This window comes from Bufo gargarizans, chromosome 9, assembly GCF_014858855.1.
Source record: "Bufo gargarizans isolate SCDJY-AF-19 chromosome 9, ASM1485885v1, whole genome shotgun sequence".
NCBI lineage: Eukaryota > Metazoa > Chordata > Amphibia > Anura > Bufonidae > Bufo > Bufo gargarizans.
Genome location: NC_058088.1, coordinates 62,111,008 through 62,134,405, shown reverse-complemented (window position 1 = coordinate 62,134,405; position 23,398 = coordinate 62,111,008).

Genomic DNA, 23,398 nt, shown 5'->3' with positions numbered 1-23,398 from the left:
CAAAAAACAAACAATGCAACAGCACTCTGCAAACACAAATAATAAAGTAACTACAATCGTGCCATAATCACCATAGAAAATGTAAAATGCTAATGCTGCATTATAAAGGTGAGATTCTTGGCAAACACATTTTGTGCAAAATTGTTTGTGCCCATCTGCCGGCGCCAAGGCGATCTCATTAAGACGGCAACCTAACACTAAATACCACATTCACTGGTGCCATACCGGCCTCCATTACAGTCAGGGAATGCAGGTTCCACATGTATGCTGAGCCCACATTATATTATACCTCTCATGGTGCCACAATGGCCTCCATTATATTCAGGGGATGCAGGCTTGCAGAAGGTGTTGGTCATGACCAGGAGACTGTCTGCACATTTCAGCCATTCTTAAGTGGTAAGTTACCACCTAGACTTGCAGCGACAAAACAGTCTGCCAATGCACCACCGCTTGATCCACTGGAACAACTATGGCATCATCAACGTCATCTCCCAGATATTTATCTAAGAATAAACACTTCCGCTGATGCAACAAGAGAGGGCAGAAGAAGAACAGCTTACACATCTTGCTGGCTACCCTGTAGCTGTTTGGGACCCACACGGACAAAGTGCCATAGAGGAGGAAGTAGTGGAGGAGAATAAGAAGCTACCATTAAAAAAGGAGGAGCATAAAAAGAGGAGTTGCTTGTGCAGAAGGATGAGGCTGATCATGATAATGGCAACACCTGCCATGATGAACAATAGTGATGGCCTTGCGGTTCGCCCGGCAGTTAGTTTGCGGCGAACTTTGCGCGCTCGTGATCTGCCGAACATGCAAACATATGACGTCTGCGCGCGCCATGTTCTTTTGCATTGTGCCAACCTTTGACCCATGACACATCCATAAGGTAAGACAGGACAGCGAATTGAGACATTTCGGCACATGGACACACCCCAAACCCTATAACAGAACCCGATCTGGCAACCATTTTACATTATGTGTTTTGCCAGTGTAGGGAGAGGTTGCATTTTGGAGCAGAGACAGGCTGTTAGGAACTTAGGGACACTAAAATTACTGCTTGAGACTGATATACCAGCTTCAACTAACAACTGATTGAGGCCTGCCATATACCAGATTCCACAAAATAGTGATAGAGGTTTTCCATATACCCACATCCACAAAATTACAGCTTGAGGGTGATATGCCAGTTTCCACTAACAACTGATTGAGGCCTTCTATATATCAGCTTCCACAAAATAGTGATAGAGGTTTTCCATACAGGGAGTGCAGAATTATTAGGCAAGTTGTATTTTTGAGGATTAATTTTATTATTGAACAACAACCATGTTCTCAATGAACCCAAAAAACTCATTAATATCAAAGCTGAATATTTTTGGAAGTAGTTTCTAGTTTGTTTTTAGTTTTAGCTATTTTAGGGGGATATCTGTGTGTGCAGGTGACTATTACTGTACATATTTATTAGGCAACTTAACAAAAAACAAATATATACCCATTTCAATTATTTATTTTTACCAGTGAAACCAATATAACATCTCAACATTCACAAATATACATTTCTGACATTCAAAAACAGAACAAAAACAAATCAGTGACCAATATAGCCACCTTTCTTTGCAAGGACACTCAAAAGCCTGCCATCCATGGATTCTGTCAGTGTTTTGATCTGTTCACCATCAACATTGCGTGCAGCAGCAACCACAGCCTCCCAGACACTGTTCAGAGAGGTGTACTGTTTTCCCTCCTTGTAAATCTCACATTTGATGATGGACCACAGGTTCTCAATGGGGTTCAGATCAGGTGAACAAGGAGGCCATGTCATTAGATTTTCTTCTTTTATACCCTTTCTTGCCAGCCACGTTGTGGAGTACTTGGACGCGTGTGATGGAGCATTGTCCTGCATGAAAATCATGTTTTTCTTACCTTGCAGACTTCTTCCTGTACCACTGCTTGAAGAAGGTGTCTTCCAGAAACTGGCAGTAGGACTGGGAGTTGAGCTTGACTCCATCCTCAACCCAAAAAGGCCCCACAAGCTCATCTTTGATGATACCAGCCCAAACCAGTTCTCCACCTCCACCTTGCTGGCGTCTGAGTCGGACTGGAGCTCTCTGCCCTTTACCAATCCAGCCATCTGGCCCATCAAGACTCACTCTCATTTCATCAGTCCATAAAACCTTAGAAAAATCAGTCTTGAGATATTTCTTGGCCCAGTCTTGACGTTTCAGCTTGTGTGTCTTGTTCAGTGGTGGTCGTCTTTCAGCCTTTCTTACCTTGGCCATGTCTCTGAGTATTGCACACCTTGTGCTTTTGGGCACTCCAGTGATGTTGCAGCTCTGAAATATGGCCAAACTGGTGGCAAGTGGCATCTTGGCAGCTGCACACTTGACTTTTCTCAGTTCATGGGCAGTTATTTTGCGCCTTGGTTTTTCCACACGCTTCTTGCGACCCTGTTGACTATTTTGAATGAAACGCTTGATTGTTCGATGATCACGCTTCAGAAGCTTTGCAATTTTAAGAGTGCTGCATCCCTCTGCAAGATATCTCACTATTTTTGACTTTTCTGAGCCTGTCAAGTCCTTCTTTTGGCCCATTTTGCCAAAGGAAAGGAAGTTGCCTAATAATTATGCACACCTGATATAGGGTGTTGATGTCATTAGACCACATCCCTTCTCATTACAGAGATGCACATCACCTAATATGCTTAATTGGTAGTAGGCTTTCGAGCCTATACAGCTTGGAGTAAGACAACATGCATAAAGAGGATGATGTGGTCAAAATACTCATTTGCCTAATAATTCTGCACGTAGTGTATACCTGCATCCACAAAATTACTGCTTGAGGGTAATATACCAGCTTCAACTAACAACTGATTGAGGCCTGCCATATATCATCTATCACAAATACTGCTCTTCTCTAAGGGCTTTGGCACAGGGTAATTTTGAAAATTGATAGGCAGAGGAAGAAGAAGGCCGTTCTGCAGGGTTGGTAGGTTGGTAGGTGCACCAGGCCGCAGCCTAAGTGGGAAGTTGGAGAAGGTGCATGCGATTATGTCAAGGGATGCACCAGAGTTGGTTGAGTGGCTCACTCACCCTTCCACCTCTGCTCCCTCCTCATCCTCTGTATCTGCACCCTCCTCACTCTCTGCTCTGTGCACCCCCAAAGACACCACCACCACCACCATAGCCCCTCCACTCGAGTCAGAGGAATTATTTTCCCATCCATTCTTAGACCTTACCGAGGCGCAGCCATTCCTGGCATCGGAAAAGGAAGAGGTGTTAGCAATTGCTGCCACCCAGCAGTCTGACGACAGTACCCAGATGCTGCCTACTCCGAGATCTCTAATGTCAGTGTTGTGAAGGTGACGATGATGAAGTGTCGATGGACGTCACGTGGGTGCCCACAAGAAAGGAAGAGGAGGGGAATTCAGAGGGAGAGACGAAGCAGCAGATAGGGAGGAGAAGGAGGAGAAGCAGGCAGAGGAGGCAAAAAGCAGACTGCAAATGTATCTGGAGTAAGCCATCCACCGAGCACGGCCACATCTTGCGCTCCCAATACGACGGCACAAGGCTCCACAGTGTGGGCTTTTTTTAACGTGTCAGCTGCTGACAATAGTGTTACCATCTGTAGCCTGTGCTGTCAATGCATAAGTCGCGGTAAGCCCAACACTCACCTAGGAACGACCGCCTTAAGAAGGCACCTGGCCTCCCATTAGCAAGCCCAGTGGGAGCAACGCCGTCAGAACCCATAAAGCCACACTCTTGGTGCTCCACGTCCTACCTCTTCTCCTTCTCCTCTCTCCTCCTATTTGTCCTCCACTCCACCTTCCACCATGCCGTCGTCACATTCATCTGGCACAAGGCAGGCTTCTGTGGCTGAAATGTTCGAGCGTAAAAACATTATGACGCTAGATAATCCTCTTGTCCAAAGGCTGACCGCTGGCTTGTCGGAACTGCTAGCCCGCCAACTACTGCAATATAAATGGGTGGACTCGGAGGCCTTTCAAAAATTTGTGGCCATTGACACACCACAATGGAAGGTCCCCAGAAGGAAATATTTCTCCCAGAACGGCATCAGTGGCTAACCCCATGCTGTGCATGGCACACGTTCTGAACTTAGTCATACAGCGATTCGTTGCCAAATACCCCAGGGTCCAGAACGTCTTGTGGCAGGCCAGGAAAATCTCTGGCCATTTTAGAAGATCTTACACGGCCATGGCTGGCCTTGCTGACGTTCAACGGTGACACGACTTGCCCGTCAGATGTCTGATTTGTGACTGCCCGACACGCTTGAACTCCACATGTATATGCTTGATAGGCTGCTCTAGCAGAAACGTGCCGTTAAAGACTATCTGTATGAACTCTACGGCAGGACAGGTTCTGTGGAGCTCAGTTTCTTTTCACCACGCCAGTGGACGCTCATGCGCGACGCATGAGATCACCAAACTGTTAAGTCGCAGCCAGGGCGCCATCAGTGACATTGTACCTTATTGCATCATGTCATTGATCAAGCCGTTGAGGAGCAGGAGCTGGAAGATGAGGAAGTCACAATGCTGAATGAATTCCCAGGGGGGGGGGGGGGCTGCTTCATCTGAGACAAGTAAGCAGGAGTCTTAAGAGGAGTCAGAGGAAGATGGTGGCTGGGGGGAGTAGGAGGAGCAAGAAGAGCAGGCTTTAAACTTTTCGGGGATCCATGGTGTTGTCCGCGGCTGGGGGGGGAGGAGACCGAGGACGAAATTCTCCTGGGCGATGAGCAACAGCCAGGGTGCTCCACCACTTCCAATTTAGTGCAAATGGGGGCCTTCATGCTCCAGTGTTTCAAGAGGGAACCCAGTATTTAAAGCATAAAAGTCAAGGACCTGTAATGGGTGGTAACGTACTTAGACCCCCGCTACAAAAACAAAATGGCGGACATATTACAAGCATCACAGAGAGCTGTCAAAATGCAGCATTTCCAGGCCTTGCTGCGAGAGATGCTGCATTCTGTTTTTGCTGGCACTGGCAGAGGAACTTTCACCCACAGCAAAACAAGTACGGATACCAACCCTTCCGCGCCTGCAAAAAGAGGGCGGTTTAAAGATGTGTTGGTCACTTCAGGTATGACATCATTCTTGCAAGCAACCCATCGACAGCCGCCTTCCGGATCTAGCCTCAGGGAACACCTGTCGTGTCCGACTACTATCGGGTTAACAGCTGAGGTAGATGCTCTGAGAAGCGAGGAAACCCTTCATTACTATGCAGGCTTGACCTGTGGCCGGAGCTGGCACAATTTGCCATAGAACTCTTGGCTTGCCCCTCATCGAGTGTCCTGTCCGAAAGGAACTTCAGCGCAGCAGAGGGGATCGTGAACGATAAGCGCACTCGCCTAGCTCACAACAGTGTGGACTTCCTCACATTTTTTAAAATAAATGAGGCATGGATCTCGGAGGAATTCAACACCTGTGATGACCACATGTAATTGAATTTCCTTATGCCAGCCCACACATATCCGCCACCACCCAGAACAAAGATTGGTCCTTGCCTTATGTATATACAGCAGCATAAATGGCCTTTTATTTTAGGTGAATGCTTAATTTTTGGGGCCTGTACTGGCCGACAGTTACATATTTATTCTGTGACCACCTAATGTACCTCCAGCCACAGAATCCAATGTTCTGTGCTGTCAGGTGAATGCCTATTGGCTAATTTTTGGGGCCTGTACTGGCCGATAGTTACATATTTATCCTGTGACCGCCTAATGTTCCTCCAGCCACAGAATCCTAAGTACTTTGCTGTCAGGTGAATTAGGGGTAGGGATAATATCTTCATATTATATAGATTCTAGTGTATTATACTGTGCCCTGTATGTCCCAGTAGAAAATTATCCTTGGGAAACACAGTCCTCATCCCTGAGACGGACTCCCCTCTCCGCCACGATGCTCCGCTGTGTACTGGTGCTTATTCTGACACTAGGGCTTGGTTCACATCCTATTTTTGCCATCCATTTAATGCATGCCAAAAATGTATGCGTTACCAGATGCCTCAGACTGATGCCGTACAGTGGCATCCGTTCACCATACAGTTCCATGGTAGAAAAATTAATGTATGCATTTTTTTAATGGACTCTGCAGGATGCAAAAACGTGGAGTGCTGCACATTTGTATACATCAAGCCTATAGGAAATAGCATCTTTCTAGGCTCCAGCAGGGAACATTTTTGAGCTTCCCTTTAAGACGCATAAAAATGGCCCCTGAATAAAATACATATTTGTTGTCAGAGTTTTGCCAATGATCCCCCTCTGGTATATCACTGTTCATGTTGTCGGACTATTTGTGTACTTCTAGTAAGTGTTTTATGGCTGCAAATATGACCTGAAGGCTTTTCAGGTTTGCCTGCCATTAAAGTGAATGGGGCCCACCGCGAACGCGTGGTTCGCGAATAGTCCCGGCCGAAAATGGAAGCAGGATGGCAAAAGTGCAAAGCATGGCCGTCCACCTAAACTGACAGCCAAGGCAAGGAGAGCACTAATTAGAGAAACACCCAAGAGCTAACACTCCACTCTGGAGAGCTGCAGAGATCCACAGCTCAGGTGAGAGAATCTGTCCACAGGACAAGTATTAATAATGTACTCCACAAATCAGGCCTTTATGAGAGAGTTACAAGAAGAAAGACATTTTTGAAAGCCAGACATAAGAAGTCACGTTTGCAGTTTGCCACAAGCCATGTAGGGAACACAGCAAACATGTGGAAGAAGGTCTTCTGGTAAGATGAGACAAAATTTTAACTTTTTGGCCTAAATACAAAAAGCTATGTGTGGCGGAAAACTAACACTGCACATCAACCTGAACACACCAGACCCACTGTGAAACATAGCGGTGGCAGCATCATGCTGTGGGGATATGTTTCTTCAGCAGGGACAGGGAAGCTGGTCAGAGTTGAGGGGAAGAAGGATGGAGCTAAATGCAGGACATTCCCCCTTTTTGCAACTATTTTAGAGTGGCGAGGGTGTGATGGGGGCAGGGAATCCAGCCCTGACACATTTACTACCTTTTACATCTCAAAACAGATGTAAAAGAGGAGTAAAAACTACTCCAGTCAGAGGCCTGACTGGTATTTACTCCAGGCTTACTGACTGCCGGAGGTGCACCTAATTCATAAATCAGGCTATTGGCTAATCCTCGAGCAGTGCAGAGGGGGAACAAAGATCAGCATAAAAAGCTGGCCTTTGTAAATGACCTCCAATATGTACACAGGGTACACGGCGGTACCAGTACACCTTGCGATAAATGAAGGAACCCCATCCAAGGTTTTGCTGGCACGTAGGCGTGATGTCTGCTGGAACCGGAACAAGGTTGCTGCAGTGATGGAGCAAAAAGAATAATCACTTAAACTGGGGATGGTAATTTTCTGTGTTAAATTCCTAGCGGATGATGCTGTGCTGGCTCTGTACGACCTAGCCATTCAAATGTTATAACAGGGTAATCTCTAGGGCATTGCTTTCCCCATAGTGCTACCACGTAGTAGTTATACTCACAATGTGCCTCCCCACAGTTGTAATATCCACATTGTGCCCCCACACATTAGTTATGCCCACATTGTGCCCCTTTACAGTAGTTATGCCGACATTCTGCCACTTCAAATTGGTAATGCCCGCATTGTGCCTCCTTCACAGTAGTAATGCACACATAGTGCCCCTCACAGTAGTAAGGTCCACATTTTTCCCCTTTCAGTAGTGCCCCCTCCAGCTCCTTTAAAATAGTAAAAGACTCACCTGTTTCCGTGTTAATCTGGCTGTGTAGGAGGAGCGCACAGACTGATTCCCGAGCCTTCACCACTCCTCCCACACAGCCCAGCATCATGATGTGTGGCCTACTGGGGAGCGCCACAGCTCAGTTGAGCTATGAAGTAGGGAGTGTACAGCTCCCTGCTTCACCATGCAAATTAACTGCCTGGGTGTGCCGTCTACCCTCTGTCCCGAGGATACATGCCCCACTTCCCCCCTCGTTACGCCTCTGGTAATATGTAGTAGGTATAGACACTCTTAATGGTATAGAAGAGTGTTTTTTTCAACAATGGAGGGCAGAAGAAGTACAACTTACACTTCTTGCTGGCCGCCCTGAAGCTATTTCTGATCTGGCTTTACTACCATTAAGTAAAAGTTAAGTTTTAGATATTGGTCCACCAATTGTAGATTGTATTTTGGATTAGGGGTAGTTGATGAAAACTAGTAGCATAATTTCTAGAACTCTCATCAATGGCTTGTTGAGTCCAATTTATTTAAATATTTTCCTGTTGTCTAAACGGAGGCTAAATTGCTTCATTACTAGGATACACTGTACACAGCTTGCCTCAGCTTTCAACAAACAAATGCCTGCCGCCTGCATGTCTTACCAGTAGGCCCCTCTCTCCCTCCCACCATCTCTGCTACCACAAGCAGCAGAAGCTGCATCAGTCTCAGAAACATGATTGTGCAGTTTTGTTTATGTGCCAAACCAAGCTTACAAAACTCAGCAAACCGAGATGTAATCCCTGAACAACCAGGTTCAGTCCTACCTGGACTGTGGCCTTCCTCCAGCACATATGCAGTGAGCCCCTGATAAGCTGGTGTAGAGAGAGGATGGGAGTAGTACTGGCACTGATAGCGTCTCACATCACAGTGTACTTTCTCAGGCCTTTGTTCCCTGAGGATCTGTGCAGTGGAAAGGTAGTTTTAAAAATCTGGCCAGAAGTAAATGCATAAAAGTCTCTCTCTATATAACTTGTATAGTGCCATCTGAGAGAAGGTGGCATCGTCACACCCAAAAAGACAAACTCTTCCTTTAGCAATGAACAACACATCATATTTGTCAAAATAAATGAGGCAAGCATCCATGACATTTTTTACAGACCTCCAGCTGAGGTCGATGAATAGATCTGCCAATGCTGACGGTGGCTATTAATATGGCTCATCATGCTGTTGCCGCTGTCTGCCTGCCTACCGTCATGTTCGTACAGTATGGCTGTGCTGCCTCCACCGCTGCAGCTGCAACTGCAACTCTTTTTAGTGCCACTACCATTACCCATACACTGCCACTACTACCGCTAAATAGCCACACACATCTACTGCCTTGCATGTGCCATGCTGTGCTGCTACTGCTTCCGCATACCATTATCACTCTACACACTCAGACCTTACCATTTCCACATCCACATTGTACTTCTTCTGGTCCCCCAAAAAAGGGAGAATTCTTTCTTATGACAATACCATTAGTGGTTATAAATACCGTCAGGCATCTGCCCCCATTAAGGCATCATTTTTGGATGCATGTGCAGAACAAGTCATTGTTTCTTCTAACATTATCTACCAAGTTGAGTACAGAGACTGTTCTGCTACCAGTTGCAACCTCCTGCGGAGTGGAGTGTTTTCTTACCCGTAGCAACCACCTGTGGAGTATAAAGGCTATTCTGCTACCAGTGGAAACTGCCTGAGGAATATAGAGACTGTTCTAATATTAATGACCTATCCCGCACTCCCCACTGATCAACTGTTGCCTGCAGCCTTCTGTGTTGGAACTAGCTTTTGAATGGAGAGGGAAGCACAGCTCTATTCAAAGTGTAGTGGACGTGCTGGGTTACTGCAGCTTAGCTTTCATGGAAGGGAACGGGAGCTGGTCTGGCGTAACCAGACACGGCCACGACACTTTGAATGGAGCTATGCTTCCAATTGCAGAGAACAGCTGATCGGTGGGGGATGTGGATGGGGATCCTAGAGATAGGTCTTCTGCTGTATATCAGGAGCCTGGAAACCCTTTAATTAAGACAGCTGTGAACAGATAGCCACCTCTGCATGTTTTTATTTTGCAGTTTTCCACTGTAACTGAGGCATCCATAGGAGCTGCCGTTACATGTGGAAACAGCCCCTGTAGTCACTGGTAGAGCTGATCTGAGTCTGATAAGAATGAGTCTCTTTACACACACGCGTCTGTGGCCATTATCATAGGTAGCCAGTTGACCTATAGTAGCATTACGTTTTTGGACTGTGGAATACAACAGGAGCAGCGTAATGTGCATGTTGTATGCAGTTGCCCCAAATCATTTCTTGATTTCATGTGTATGTATATATATATATATATATTTATTTTAGAATAATGCAGCAATGCTTTTTGGTACAGTGTTCAACCACTGCAAATATGTTCTCAAATCCCCTGTAAAGTGTCTCTTTTTAAATAAAACCAAACCTCCAAGAACCCAGTGAGCAAAGGACATGAAGCCCCTTCAGATTACGCATTGTTATGCTGTAGAGATGAAAAACGCTTATGGATCCTGAAATGAAACCAAATTAGTAAAAAAAAATACCAAATGCATAGCGTGTAGAAATTTCCATCTTGTAGACTGACAATATGATGCGTTTTCCCGTTATCTCAGCCTCGCCTTACGCCGGCTGCAGGGAAATGAGTGTGTGACAAATGTAGACACAATTCCATTGAAACAAAAATTGTGATTGTAATTTATTACACTTATGTGATTTCTGCAGCCAATCCGATAACACCACTGTGACATTCGGCACTCAGCGCCTTTTCAGCCATGCAACATAATACACACCCTGCCATGCCTAATTACTTAAATAGCTTCCATTTCCATGAGATAATTGATAGACTAGAACAGTCCACAATCATAAAAACTATGGCTGCCTGAAGCTTTGCCGTTAGATCTTACAACCAATCTATTTTTTTTATCATGATCACATTTAATTGTGTTATTACAGAATTAAATCATTGTAAGTAAAAAACATACATTGAACAATTGAACCTAATGTAGCTGGAAAATTAGGGTTCTACTGACAATCTGCAACATTTGGTTAAAGGTGACTCCTTTGTATTCAGAAGCCAGAAATGACTACAGGAGCAGTATATGTAAATCTCTTCTAGAACTAATACTATCTCCAAGAGGTAGATCTACAGGTCTACGCTGTTACATGGAAACTGAAGGTAATGTTAGCAGGATAGCTCCCTTTACCAGCCATTGCTCACCTGCTATTTAGATTCAGGGTTGGAGGAAATTCTAATTCATTGTCATTGTCCTTCAAATCTGTCAGCAGGATACAGGCTGCAAATCTGCCAGACGGGCAGATACCACATACAGAATCTGAATTAGGCTCCATATTGTGTTCTGGCTTTACATAAGACAAAGGAAAATCTCTCGATGTATGTGCCAAATGTATTCCATACAGTTCCATATGCCATCCATAGGTCATTGTAATAAAATGCAGTGTACTTTTTGCAGTGGCCAACTGTATTGGAAAGCCTAACGGACTGCATTTTCTTAACCCAGTCAAGGAAAAAAGGTAAAATAACATATATATGCCTAGCAGAGCCAACATGATATTCTTTTATGGATCTATGGACCCTATGTTTTTTTTTGGGGGGCACATATACACTGACTCAAGTGCAAAGTTATACTTACGTGGTTGCCCTGTTCTATATTCTGCTGGTTGTAAAGCTAGTGATTTATACCATACGGTTAGAATAGTGTTTTAAGACTTTTTAAGTTCTCTACTATAGTAGTAATATATGTTTTCCAAAGGTGAATGTACACACATCTGGGAAATTGATGGCATATCACTAGGAAATGTCATGACTGTCAGATAGGTGTGGGTCCCAACTCTGGGACCTGCTGCAGTTTTTTCTTTTTTAAATGGGCCCCCCCCCCCCAAAGCAAAGGAGAGAGCACTGAGCAGGCACAACCATCTCTGTTCATCTCTATGGGACCTCTGAAAATAGCTGAGCGCTGACTAGAGGTGGCTGCGTTTACATGGCTTGTTCTCCATTTACCACCAAGAGACTCCCCGAAAATAGCCGAGCACGTTCACTCAGCTATTTTTGGGAAGTCCCTGTTATGATTCCAAGAGGTCTACTTGACATTGATGGCATATCCGAGTTAAACTAATTAACCATGCCCACTTTCCCACCGACTTTCAAAGCTGGAGTAAGGGGTGTAAAATTGCAAAAAGCAACAACAATTTTATGTAAGTGACCCCAAAAAGTTGCAAAGTCCTATTTTGCAGCCAGAATTCTGGAGAGCAGGGCTTGATAAATTCCTCACCAAACATATACTGATAGGAAAATTGGTTTCCTATGAAACTGCACCCCCCCCCCCCCCCCCCCTATTGATGACAGGGAGGTTCTCTGTACAGCTTTGCGGAATATGATGATTCTATATAAACAACAGGAGCTAAGTAGATATTGATTACAGTAAAAGGAAATGTCATTGGTGAACCTGCTACAGAGGTACTCAGCACCACTGCAGTGTGGTCAGGTGTGTGGCAGGACTGACTTTAAGGGAATGTGTCATCCAATTTTTTTTCTGACAGTTAAAACAAGATCGAAACACATACCTATTTTCCAATCTGTTATTTTTCTGATTATACATTTTTTATTCTATTTTAGGCAATCTTGCCTAAAAGCATTTAGAAAGCATTTAGGGAATTGCTTTACAGCAGCCCCATGGGCCAAAGACGCAATGGTTAGGAGGGGATCTGATTGACTTCTATGGGACAGTGTTCTAGGCATGCTCTGTGATCTGTGCAGAGGTCATTGTACAAGGAAAGAATAGATGAGCGAGCTCTGACAATCACCTATTGTGAATGGTGGATCCCGTATTATCTATACATAGAGGTGATATCTGTCATTCTAATCCTGTCTGTAATGATCTGCAGTAAAGTGATCTGTACAGACCAAGAAGTGATGCCTATTATTAGGCTTAGTGGCTAGTTTTAAAAGCTTCAGATTTTTATATTTTTTGTTTAAATATATATATATATATTGACATGAAAATGTTATATAATATCATACAAAATATTTAACAGTATGTTTGCATAAAAATGCAATTTCAACAAAAGGTAATTTTCTGATGACACAATCCCTTTAAAATCATTGCATCCTCCACATGAATAGCTTATTGTTCTCAACCAGTAGATAAACTTGTTGGACAGATAGTTCGATTTACACAGAGCCTGTCCTCCTAATGTGTGCTTGTGTGGAATGGCTTGAACGACATACTGTCACGGTTCCTCAGGTGACTGATGTCAGGAAATCAAGGAGATTGGCTGAGCGTGGAGGAATCTAACAGCCTCCTTGATTTCTCTTGATTCAGTGTTGATGGGGTTAATGACTACTTCCCTTCTCTCAGCTGTTGCTCAGTGGTCATCACTTCTACCCTTTATAGTCTCACCCCACCCTTCTAACTATGCGGTTGATAGCTTCATTTGGGTTTGGCTGAGCCGGTGTGAGATCCTATCTGGTGTTTCTGTTCTTCCATCTCTACAGAAGTTAAGTGTAGCGTTGTTTGTATTTGTTATTTTCCCTGTTGTTGTATCTGGGCCTGAGACAGACACTTCCATTCGTCCATCTGGGGAGTTGTCTCTAGTCATATACTTATTCCAGGGCCTTATAGGGAAATCAGGGCCTGCTCATTAATATTCCTACCTTCAAGGTCTATTCATATTGATAGGTAGTCAGGACCCGTATTAGGGTTATCTAGGAGGTGACCTGTTTCTTCCTAGTTTCCAGGCCCAGTTACTGTTCCTCTTCCCTCCTGTGTTCAGTGTGGAGTTTCCCCCCCACACTGATCGTGACTTTATCAGCCGCCACAAAAAACGCCATTTCGTTCAGGTCAGTGCAGCTATGGATCCTATGTCTGTACTGGTCGAACAGCTGCAGGGACTGTCTTTGGAGGTAGCTGACCTCCACGCGACAGTCTTACGGATTCAGAGACCACAGGCGGTTGGTTCCGATGGTGGGTACCAGGTCTGCCCTGAACCTAAGATTGCCCTCCCGGGCAGATTTTCTGAGGGTAGTTACAATTTCATTTGGTTCAGGGAATCGTGTAAATTGAACTTTATGCTACGTCCATATTCTTCTTGGGATGAATGTCAACGTGTGTGGGTATGATCATTTCTTTGCTTAAGGATGATGCACAGTCTTGTGCTTTTTCTCAGCTGACCGGATCACCATCCCTCCAGTCGGTAGATGAATGTTTTAGAGCCTTGGGTATTATTTATGATCCAGATTGGATCTCTCAGGCTGAGACCAAGTTACATGGTTTACGGCAGGGAGAACGCTCCACAGAGATCTATTGCTCTAAATTTAGGAGTTGGGCTATGGATACAGAGTGGAATGATCCTGCTCTCCGTAGCCAGTTCTGTCAGGGTCTGGCTACGTTCGCCTTTCATGAAAAACCTGAGTCATTGGAAGCAGCCATGTCCTTTGCTGTACGTCTGGATAGAGGCCTGATGGGGAGATCTAAGGGTCCTCATCCTCAAGATTTACTGTCAAATAAGGTGGTGGCTTGACACTTATGGTAAAGAGACACCTGTGGTTACGCCTTGTGAGGAGCCTGTGCAGTTAGGGGGAGCTACTCCTGGGACTGCTGGTAAGAGATTTGGTCATATGAAGGGAGTCTGTTTTTGTTGTGGAAAGAAGGGACATTTTGTGAATATTTGTCCGTACATTTAGTGTCAAGGTGTAAACAAAAAAAACTAAAATAAAACGCTTAATCCCCAAATTACTATTGGTGGTGTGGGTTTGGAGCAAGAAAACGTACTTTTGTCATTTACTGGTAGTACCCGATTTCTCCTGTCTGCCGAGGTGGCGCTAGAGTCCAAAACTGTGGAAACTTAGGTATTTATCAACAGTGGGGCAGGGGTTAACCTTATTGATGGGCCGTTAGTTTGTATTCATTGGTTGACTACTAGTGCACTAGACAGAAGCATTTCTGTCTTTGCAATTGATTTTGCACCTCTTCCCCAAAAATGCCTGTCGAAGGTGGTAAATGACATCCATTTAAGATTGCGTGATTTCCATCAGGAATCTGTCTCATGTTATGTGATGGAGGCTCTGCATGCTCTGAATGGTTTGGAGCTTACCATGGTTAAGCAAACATAACACTACCATCGACTGGCAAGCAAGGCAGAGACTCGATTGGAGTGATTTTTGCATGGACAACTGTCTTAATGCATCTTTCTCTGTGGTCACTACTAAAACTGTACCCTTGTTCATTTCCGAATTTTCTGATGTGTTTTCCGAGAGTGGTAACTAGGAGTTACCCCCGCATCGGGAGTATGATTGTCCCGTGAATCTTATTCCTGGAGCTAAACTGCCCAAATCTCGGTTGTATAATCTTTCGGAGCCCGAAAGAAAGGCTATGCAAGAGTATATCACTGAGAGCTTGGCGAAGGGCCATATCAGACCATCCAAATCCCCAGTGGCTGCTGGTTTTTTTTTTTTTTTTTTTAAAGATGGTACCCTTAGAGCATGTCTGGACTTCCGTGAGCTCAACCATATTTCCGTCCGGGATCCTTACCCCCTTCCTTTGATTCCGAATTTGTTTAGTTAGATTGTCGGTGCCAAGGTGTTCTCTAAATTGGATCTGAGGGGGGCATATAATCTGGTAAGGATCAGGGAAGGGGATGAGTGGTTGACCGCATTTAATACCCCTGAGGGTCATTTTGAAAACCTGGTTATGTCTTTGGGTTAAACAGCGCTCCAGCAGTTTTCAACATTTTACCAATGACATCTTTCATCATCTGCTGGGGAGATTTGTTGTTGTATATCTGGATGACATACTAATTTATTCTCCAGACATGTAGACTCATAAGGATCATGTGAGACAGGTGTTACAGATCCTAAGAGAGAATAAATTGTATGCAAAGATGTAAAAATGTGTGTTTGCTGTTCAGAAAATGCAATTCCCAGGTTACCTGCTCTCACCCTCAGGTTTTCGTATGGATCCTGAGAAAGTCTGTGCTGTGTTGGACTGGGATCGACCCGAAAATCTGAAAGCACTTATGCGGTTTTTGGGATTCACCAACTACTACCGTAAATTCATCTTGAACTATTCAACTGTGGTTAAACCTTTAACAGACATGACAAGGAAGGGGGTTGATTTCTCTGTTTGGTCTGAGGGGGCATTACAAGCCTTTTCTGCTGTGAAGGGATGTTTTGCTTCAGCCCCTATTCTGGTGCAACAGGACGTGTCTCAGCCATTCATTGTAGAGGTTGATGCATCTGAGGTAGGGGTGGGGGCAGTTTTGTCACAAGGTACTTCACCTAGTAAATAGCGCCCATGTGCTTTTTTCTCTAAAAAACTTTTGACTGCTGAAAGAAATTATATAGGGAATTTCTGGCCATTAAGTTGACTTTTGAAGAATGGCGCCATTGGTTGGAAGGAGCAATTCATCCTATTATGGTAATTACTGATCACAAAAATCTGGATTACCTTGAGTCAGCTAAATGACTGAATCCAAGGCAGGCCAGATGGTCACAGTTTTTCACCAGATTTAATTCATTGTCAGCTACTGCCCTGGGGTTAAGAACGACAAGGCGGATGCTTTGTCGCACAGCTCTCCTGGGGGAGGGGGGTGATTCTAAAGATCCTAGTCCTATTTTGTCTGAAGGGGTAGTCATATCTGCCCTATATCCAGATCTTGAGGCTAAGGTGTTGGAGGCCCAAGAGTATGCTCCGGACTCTTGTCCACCAGGCACATTGTTCCTTCAGACTTAAGTCTTAAGGTATTTGAGGAACATCACTGTACTGTCTTGGCTGGACACACTGATTCAGTGTTGATAGGGTTAATGACCACTTCCCTTTTCTCAGCTGTTGTTGAGTGGTCATCACTTCTACTCTTTATAGTCTCACGCCACCCTTCTGACTATGCGGTTGATAGCTTCATTTGGGTTTGGTTGAGCTGGTGTGAGATCCTCCCTGTTGTTCCTGTTCTTCTATCTCTACAGAAGTTAAGTGTCGTGTTTTTTTGCATTTGTTATTTTCCCTGTTGTTGTATCTGGGCCTGAGACAGAGACTTCCAAAGTCACAAATTATGGTGTATGGCATATGTGCGCCATCATTTGTGACTTTTTAAGCTTCTCGCTACTTTTCTAATTTGGTGAGAAAGGGGGAAGGGCTTCACAGAAAGTGTGGCGTTTACCATAGCCCACAGGATTTACACAAATTATAAGGCTACTTTCACACTTGCGTTCAGAGAGGATCCGTCTGAGACGAATCCGCTCATATAATGCAGACGGTGGATCCGTTCAGAACGGATCCGTCTGCATTATATTGTAAAAAAAAAATCTAAGTTTCAAAGTAGCCTCAGATGGATCCGTCCAGACTTTACATTGAAAGTCAATGGGGGACGGAGCCGTTTGAAAATTGAGCCATAGTGTGTCATATTCAAACGGATCCATCCCCATTGACTTACATTGTAAGTCTGGACGGATCCGTTTGCCTCCGCACGGCCAGGCGGACACCCGAACGCTGCAAGCAACGTTCATGTGTCCGCCTGCTGAGCGGAGGCTGAACACTGCCATACTGATGCATTCTGAGCGGATCCGCATCCACTCAGAATGCATTAGGGCTAGACGGAAGCGTTCGGGGCCGCTTGTGAGAGCCTTTGAACGGAACTCACAAGCGGAGCCCCGAACGCTAGTGTGAAAGTAGTCTTAATTAAGTCTAAGCCGGCGCCTGGCTGGCATAGACTTCAGTTTCTGGTGCACTGAGGAGCAGAGATGCATCTAATTTTTTGAGAGGCATCTCCCTTTTAATTAATTAGGGGCATCTCCCTCCAGTGCTGGCGTACGGGTACCCTAGTCTAGATAAATGTCCCTCAATATGTATATAACCAATGCGTGGGGCAAATGGAAACCACAGGTTTTTTGAAAGTTTGATTAGCAAAAAGTAGAGAGGCCCATTCAGACGGCAGTATGTTTTTTGTGGTCCGCAAATTGGGGAGATGTAAAACACAGATACAGGCCCGTGTGGTGAGTCCAATGAAAGAAATGCCTTTTTCATGTCCACAATTATGCATCTTTTGCTGCCCCATTGAAATGAATGGGTCCGCATCCGTTCCGCAAAATTACAGAATGGATGCAGGCCTATAAATAGAGTAGTGTGAATGGGCCCTAAATGGCGCATTGCCTGACCACTGCTCCATTCAAATATTTTGGGAGTGACAGGCTTGGGTCCCTATTCTAGTAATTGGAGATTATTATAGTGGTCAGATTCCTACCGATCATGCATCTTGTAGATAATATGATAGGTAGTGTTGATCGAGCATCAAAGTGCTTGTGTAGAACACTTCAGGATGCTCGGGTGTTCTACAGAGCACCCGAGCACAATGTAAGTCAATGGGAAAACCACAGGCACCCCCTCCTCTGAAGAGGGGAGGGTGTCAGGACTCAAGTTCGGCTTATGAGTCCCTGCTCTGACTCCATATATAGCTATGTCCAAATTTAGCCTGTATTTCCGAAAAGTTCCTGCTGGGATTCAAACTCACAACCTTGGCACTTGCCACTCAGCTATAATAGTTGCATAGCCAGTTGCTTTAAAAAAAATAAAAAAAATATAAAAAATAAAATAAGACTTCTACTGTACTGTACTTCTACTGAGACCTATACAGTAAAAGTCTCATGTTTTATTTATTTTTAAGGACAGCCTATGCATAAATATAGTTTAGTAGTTAAAGTTCTGGGCTGTGATGCAGGAGCTGTAAGTTCAAATCCTGTCACAACCTTTTTCAGAAATAGAGGCTAAATTTAATTTAAATATATATATATATATATATATATATATATATATATATATACGTTTTTAGACATAATATATTTACACATATTGTTATATATTTAGAATATATATTATATTATAATATATGTAAATATATTATGGATAAAACAACATTAGTAGTTTCTCATATATTATGCATTCATATAAATCAGAAGTATGATTTTATACATACAATGAGGAACAGAAGTATTTGAACACCCTGCGATTTTGCAAGTTCTCCCGCTTAGAAATCATGGAAGGGTCTGAAATTCACATTGTAGGTGCTTTCCCACTCTGAGAGACAGAATAAAAATAAAAATAAAATCATGAAATCACATTGCATGATTTTTAAAGAATTTATTTGTCTTGCAATGCTGAACATAAGTATTTGAACACCTGAGAAACAGCAAGAATTATGGCTCTCAAAGACCTGTTACTGTGCCTTTAAAAAGTCCACCTCTACTCCACTCATTGATCTAATTTAGTAGCACCTGTCTGAGCACTTTAAATACCCCTGTCCACCCCACAGTCAGTCAGACGCCAACTACTACCATGGGAAAGACCAAAGAGCTGTCAAAAGACACCAGAGACATAATTGTGGACCTCCACAAGGCTGGAAAGGGGTACGGGCAATTGCCAAGCAGAAGAGGCTAAAGAAGACTGTCAGTCTCCCTCGGACTGGGGCTCCATGCAAGATCTCACCTCCTGGGGTATCACTGATAATAAGTAAGGTGAGGAATCAGCCCAGAACTACAAAGAAGGAGCTGGTCAATGACATGAAGAGAGGTCACTGTCGGTAGAACACTACACCGTCATGGTTTCAAATCATGCATTGCACAGGAGGTTCCCCTGCTCAAGTCATCACAAGTCCAGGCCCGTCTGAAGTTTGCCAATGACCATCTGGATGATCCAGAGGAGGCATGGGAGAAAGTCATGTGGTCAGATGAGACCAAAGTAGAACTTTTTGGTCTAAACTTCACTCGTCGTGTTTTGAGGAAAAAGGATGAGTTGCATCCCAAGAACACCATCCCTACTGTGAAGCATTGAACAGCCCTGAAACCTGACAGGTCTAGAGGAGATCTGTGTGGAGGAGTGGGCCAAAATCCCGACTGCAGTGTGTACAAACCTGGTCAAGAACTACAGGAAACGTTTGACCTCTGTAATTGCAAACAAAGGCTTCTGTACCAAATATTAAGACTGATTTTCTCAAATACTTATGTTCAGCAGTACAAGACAAATAAATTCTTTAATAATCATACAATGTGATTTCGTGATTATTTTTTTTATTCTGTCTGAGTGGGAATGCACCTACAATGTAAATTTCAGACCCCTCTATGATTTTTAAGGGGGAGAACTTTCTAAATCATAGGGTGTTCAAATACTTCTGTTCCTCATAACTACACTATGTAGCTGCATAGCCAGTCACAAAAAAATATCAATAATTTTTTATTTTATTTTATTTTAGTAACTGGCTATGCAGCTATTATAGCTGAGTGGTTAAGTGCCTTGCCTCTAATGCAGAAGGTTGTGAGTTTTAATACCACCAGAAACTTTTCTGAAATACAGGCTAAATTAGATTTAAATACACTGGGGTGTCCCTAAGCACTGACTCTATACATGGACATAGCTATATATGGAGTCACAGCAGGGACTCCTAAGCTGTGGACTCACACTGAGGGATACCCTCACTGTACAGCGATCTTTTGCATAGAAATAAAAGCTAAATTAGATTTAAATACACTGACTCGATCATCGCGCTCGAGCACACGTGGTGTTCAGCCGAGCATGCTCGCTAAACACTAGTGATTGGATAACCCTTTTAAATGAATATAAAAATATACAAATTATAGCTATTAACAAGTCCAGTCATGAAATTTATACTACAGTGTATACCAGATGTCTGGCCATGTTGTACTTTGCAAAGCATATCTGACGTTGCACTTTTGACAAATTGCCGTACTCTATTCCAATCTACAGACAGTCCCTTCAAAGCTAAAACGTAATGGGAAATCTTGTCAAAAGTCAAAATGCATAAAAAAAAATGACATAAGATATAAATAATTTTTTTGCATTTTTAGAAATACACAAATTTAAATGTTGAAGAAATGATTTACAAGCAAGCAGGTCTGTAATAAATCCAAAATCTGCCAGGAGTTGCATAGTACAATATTAATGCTAGTTAGTGAAAGACGTTGGAGTGATAAATTATTGGTACCTCACAGGTGGGAGCCTTCTAAAACAAATAACCGAGTTAATCAAAGCTTAGGATTTACTAATGTTGTTTTGTGCTCCGAGAAGAATTCCGCTAAGCCGGGAGCAGATATTTGATGTTGTCATGGCAACCTGTACTTCCTGCAGGGTTGTAACCTCTAATCACTGCAGTGGAAAGCTGGGGGGGGGGGAAAGAATTATTTAAAGATTAGAAAATACATGCATACTTATGGACAATATCCAAAAACCCTACAAAGAGAAAACAGCAAGTTTTCTGCCTATAGAGGTTGTTTTTTTTTTCTCTTTTCGAGGAATATCAACTGACCTTGAAATGTAGAAAGGACGTTGCGGCCTAGCGCCTGTGGTGTGAATACAAATTGTGGGGATTCTCTCTGGTAGACAGGGTGTGCGGACGCAGTACAGAGGCAAATTACCAATTCTTAAATCAAAATCCGTGTTTATTCACAGATAAAGCAAAAACAAAATGTCACTTTGCAGTCTTATGTTAGTTCACGCACAATGGAAAGTCCACATAGCTAAAACCTTGTTGGCAGTTCTGCCTCCAGCAGTCCATAGCAGGCTTTCATTTGCCTTACAGACGGGTCTCAGCCCTCCAGCATGGCACAAATCTTAGATCCCAGCACACACACCTCCTGAGCTCCACTGTCAGACTGAGGTAATCCTCCTCACCTGGCAGTGCTGGCTGGTTTTTAGGCCTGGCAAAACCCGGCCTGGAACATGGGGAGAAGTCACCCACCCAGCACTTTGACTACTCCCAGTAAGAGCCGTCCCGGATCAGCTATAGAGCAATACTAAGCATTAAGGTGTCAAACAGCAACTGCTGCTGACACATAAAAACCGACTCTTACTCCACCGAGGCCAGGAACCTTGTTGACATGTACCTATAATCCACGATGATTCCTTGTACCTTCTTACATACCTCCCCCCTTTGTTCAAACCTGAGGGGGTGAACACATGCCATACAGTTTACTCGGGACAGGGCATCCGCGTTTCCCTGCAACCGGCCTGCCCTGTGTTCTACGGAGAACTTAAAGTTTTGTAAGGACAGGAACCACCTGGTAACTTGGGTATTTCTCTCTTTGCCCTGGCTCATCCACTTGAGAGGGAAGTGGTTAGCCACCAGGCAGAATGTTCTCCCCAACAAATAATAGCAGAGACTCGAGTGCCCACTTGATAGCCAGGCACTCTCTCTCCACTATACTGTACCTGGTCTCGGCTGGGGTGAGCTTACGGCTTAGGAAGATAACGGGATGCTCCTCTCCGTTGACTTCCTGAGACAGTACAGCACCGAGGCCTACTTTGGAGGCGTCTGTCTGCACTATGAATTCCCGCTTGAAGTCGGGCATCACTAAAACCGGGGACCTACACAGGGCCGACTTCAAAGTGGAGAAAGCCTCTTCCCCCTGGTCATTTCAGTGAACCATCACTGCCTTGCGTCCCTTCAATAACCCTGTCAATGGCGCAGTTACAGTAGCAAAGTGGGAATAAATCTCATGTAATAGCCCACCATTTCTAGGAATGACTTTATTTGCCTAGTGGTGGCAGGTCGGGGCCAATTTCTCATTGCCTCTATTTTTTTTACTTGGGATTTGATCACTCTGTGCCCAATGACATACACCAGGTATTAAGTATCCTCTAACCCTATCGCACATTTTTTGGGGTTAGCGGTTAGTCCCGCCTTTCAAATGGAGTCCACTACAGCCTGCACTTTGGGTAGGTGACTTTCCCAATCGGTACTGTGGACAACAATATCGTCAAGGTAAGCCAAAGTGTATCGATGATGTGGACGCAGCACAATTTCCATAAGCCTTTGAAAAGTGGCAGGGGCACCATGCAGACCAAAAGGTAGCACCTTGTACTGATATAGCCCTTCAGGTGTGATGAAGGCAGTTTTCTATTTGGCAGCCTCCATTAAGGGCACCTGCCAGTACCCTTTCGTGAGGTCTAAAACAGAAAAATACCGGACTTGTCCTAACCTCTCAATGAGCTCATCCACCCAGGGCATAGGATATGCATCGAATTTGGAAATCTCGTTTAGTTTACGAAAATCTTTACAGAACCGGAGTGTCCCGTCCGGCTTGGGTATTAGCACTATAGGACTACCCCACTCACTTTTAGACTCCTCAATGACGTCTAGCCTCAGCATCATTTGCACTTCCTCTGTGATGGCCTGTCGCCAAGCCTCGGGTACCAGGTATGGTTTTAGCCTGACTTTCACCTGAGGCTCAGTGACAAGGTCCCAGTCCTTCCCATCTATAGACACCACCCATTTTAACATGATTTTTAATGTTTTTTTAAACCTTTCAACCAGACCGTCCATTTGCGGATGGTAAACGGATGTCCGTAACTGTTTGATATGCTGCAACTTGCAGGGCTCCATCATGACCTTAGACATAAAAGGGGTCCCCTGGTCAGTCAGAACCTCTTTAGGTAGCCCCACTCGGGAGAACATTTCCATTAGCTCCTTAGCTATCAGTTTAGCCGATGTATGTTGCAGTGCCTCCGAGTGCCAAGTGGCGTAATCTAGGATGACCAGGATGTGTTGGTGTCCTCTGGCGGACTTTGGTACTGGGCCTACGAGATCCATCGCGATTCGCTCAAACTGTACCTCGATG